The sequence below is a fragment of the Schistocerca nitens genome, chromosome 1 (genome assembly GCF_023898315.1).
Source record: "Schistocerca nitens isolate TAMUIC-IGC-003100 chromosome 1, iqSchNite1.1, whole genome shotgun sequence".
NCBI classification, from domain to species: domain Eukaryota; kingdom Metazoa; phylum Arthropoda; class Insecta; order Orthoptera; family Acrididae; genus Schistocerca; species Schistocerca nitens.
This window is the reverse complement of record NC_064614.1, coordinates 1159737504-1159740775: the sequence shown is the minus strand read 5'-3', so window position 1 is coordinate 1159740775 and position 3272 is coordinate 1159737504. Positions and strand designations below refer to the sequence as shown.

At 43.2% G+C, this 3272-nt stretch overlaps 1 pseudogene; it reads left to right on the top strand.

The window, feature by feature from the left end:
- Nucleotides 1-2514: 2514 nt before the first annotated feature.
- On the top strand, nucleotides 2515-2632 carry LOC126212676 (5S ribosomal RNA; annotated as a pseudogene).
- The last annotated feature ends 640 nt before the right edge of the window (nucleotides 2633-3272 follow it).

The window sequence follows — 3272 nt, the reverse complement described above, 5'->3', positions numbered from 1 at the left end:
CAGCAACTGATTTCTAAAGGAAATTTGCGGTTTATAGCGAGCATGCCTATTACTCAGATGGAAGGTGGAGGATTCCGTTTTATTTCTGTTTACTTTGAGTCGCCATCCATTAAAAAATTCATCTAGAATTCGCAGATCCTGAGTGAGAGTCATTTCTGAAGTTGTAAAATCGTTAGCCTGCGTCACCATGGCTAGTTAATAGTAACGAATTTTTGTGTAGTTCATACGCCAGAGAAATATACCTGATGTATTCAGAAGCCATGATGTAATTTATCTCTACCCTCAAACTCCTACTGTAAGAACTGTGGATGAAGGATAACAGGCAGTTTGCATTTCCCCCATTTTCGAAAAGCATTTGAGGCGGTGCCCGCTGCAGAACGTTAACGAACTTATGAGCATCTAGGATAAGTTTCCAGATATGTGAGTGGTTCGAAGACATCTTAACTAGTGGAAACCTGTATGTAGTCCTCGACGGGGAGTGTTAATCAGAGACAAGGGTATCGTTAGGAGTGTCGCAGGGAAGTGTGATAGGACCGGTATTGCTTTCTGTATAAAGAAATGATCTGGCGGATAGGATGATCAGCTATCTGCGTTGCCTGCTGATGATTCTGTAGCGTACGGGAAGACGTCGAAGGTACGGGCCTTTACGATTATGTAAGGTGACTTAAACAAAATTTCTAGTTGGTGTGATGAATGGCATCTAGCTCTAAATGTAGTGACATGTAAGTTTATATGGATTGGTAGACAAAACAAACCGGTGACGTACGGATGCTGCATTATTAGTGCCCTGCTTGGCCCAGTCACATCGTTTAAATGTATGGGCGTAACGTTGCAAAGCGATGTGAAATTGAATGAGCACGTAACGACGGCGTAGAGAAGGCGAAGAGCCACCTACGTCTAAGATGACCGTGAGGGCAATGTTCGACTTTTACCAGTTGTGCATGCGAAGAGAAACAGATGCAAAATGTTTAACCGCAAGAGTTCAACAACTGTCTGCGAGAAACACGATGTTCATTTATTCATTGACATAAAGGAACTGTTTTCTGGACTTCTGCAAATAATAATTGATATACTAGTTAATAGTAACGAATTTTTGTGTAGTTAATACGCCAGAGAAATATACCTGATGTATTCAGAAGCCATGATGTAATTTATCTCTAGCCTCAAACTCCTACTGTAAGAAATTTGTAACGTTTCGAATTACATTACATTGAAATGGATCGATCAAATCCATTTGATATGTTTGTGTGTTGTTACAGGTTTTATGACGTCTCTGGCTTCCTGTATGTGATAGAAGTGAGACTCTAGGAGGGAAAACAGCAGTGTTTCTCTTTTTTTTTCAATCACTGCATCTTTGTTTTATTATTCGAACTCTTGTCGCCATGTCCTAACCGTGTGTTTTGATTATGAATGTCTGGGTTAAATGTGTGAGACGAGTGTGTTTTCTCGTGGGTGAAGGGAATACTGTAGTCTGCAATGGCATCTACCGACAGTCAGAGACAGCTGCCCCTGTATGAAAGCTTACAGAACGGATGGTGTCAGGTAGCAGTTATCTTAGGCGTAGCGCTCTCCCTCTCTTCTTCCTGAGGCCGGCCGCGGTGGTCTCGCGGTTCTAGGCGCGCAGTCCGGAACCGTGCGACTGCTACGGTCGCAGGTTCGAATCCTGCCTCGGACATGGATGTGTGTGATGTCCTTAGGTTAGTTAGGTTTAAGTAGTTCTAAGTTCTAGGGGACTAATGACCACAGCAGTTGAGTCCCATAGTGCTCAGAGCCATTTGAACCATTTTTGAATCTTCTTCCTGAGTGGGCAAGTGCTCGTCAGCCGAATCTTGTTCGATTTCTTTGCAAGTCAAGCTGTGCCTGTCGTAGCAACTCCGAGATATGTGGATACAGGTATAGGAATAGTCTTAATATCCTTTAATTTTGTTTTGTAGTGATGTTTCAGGCTTAGGACTTCCAGAGAAAACTTACGTTATTCGTTTTGAATATAATTTCGCAAATACGCTAGTGTTTCTGTTCTCACATGCGTAGTATTATGTCCACAGATCATTTGGCTACGTCCGCAGCTCGTGGTCTAGTGGTTAGCGTTGTTGCCTCTGCCTCACGCGGCCCTAGGTTCGATTCCCTGCCGGGTCGGGGATTTTCACCGACCAGGGATTGCGTGTTTTTGTTGTCTCCATCATCATTCGGGAATGTGTTGAGACTGGACAGTGAACAGATTGGGAATTTGTAACGGCGGAGTTGATGCCACGAAAACCAAATATCGTCACCATAATCGTTCGTCTACCATATGGGGTGGTGACACGTAAGAAACATGCTTAGGTGTCACATCAATTTGTTTCATCCTAAATTAGATAAATTAAAGGCGTCTATTTATGCTTAACACGATTTCGGAACTCTAAATTTCATGATTTTTTGCGCACTTTGTAATTGAGTCTTTCAGCCACTTTTCTCGTAACCATATGCTACTGTGGTTGTACTAATGTCTTTAGCTTTCATAGTTTTTCATAACTAGCCAACGGCCTTGCCGCAGTGGTAACACCGGTTCCCGTCAGATCACCGAAGTAAAGCGCTGTCCGGCTGGGCTAGCACTTGGATGGGTGACCATCCGGTCTGCCGAGCGCTGTTGGCAAGCGGGGTACACTCAGCCCTTGTGAGGCAAACAGAGGAGGTACTTGATTGAGAAGTAGCGGCTCCGGTCTCGGAAACTGACATACGGCCGGGATAGCGGCGTGCTGACCACATGCCCCTCCATATACGCATCCAGTGACGCCTGTTGGCTGAGGATGACACGGCGGCGGGTCGGTACCTTTGGGCCATCATGGCCTGTTCGGGAAGAGTTTAGTTTAGTTTTAGTTTTTCATATCTGTTCGCACCAGCAATGCTTGTCTAGAATGTGCGTGATTTTCCACTAAGGTTTGGGTTTTGTTGCTAAATAGTCGTATATCGTGCCTCGCGTGTTCGCCAATATTCTGCAACGTATTCAGTAGGTTATTGTGAATTGTACTAAATTTTCTTCAGTAAGTGAATACCTATTGGGGTTGTAATTTTTGTTTTTGTTTTTCGTTTTTCTGACTGCCGATTAAACATCTACTTCTGATTTTCTTCTGCATTTTTTTCCGTCTGCCCACGTGCTAATCAGATTACGTCGGGGCGTGCTATAGCTTTCTGTAATAGATTTCTCCCTTTCTTTGATGCAGAACCAGTGGCTATACGTGTAGCAGGATTTTATTTTATTTTATTTTATTTTATTTTATTTTTTTTTTTTTTTT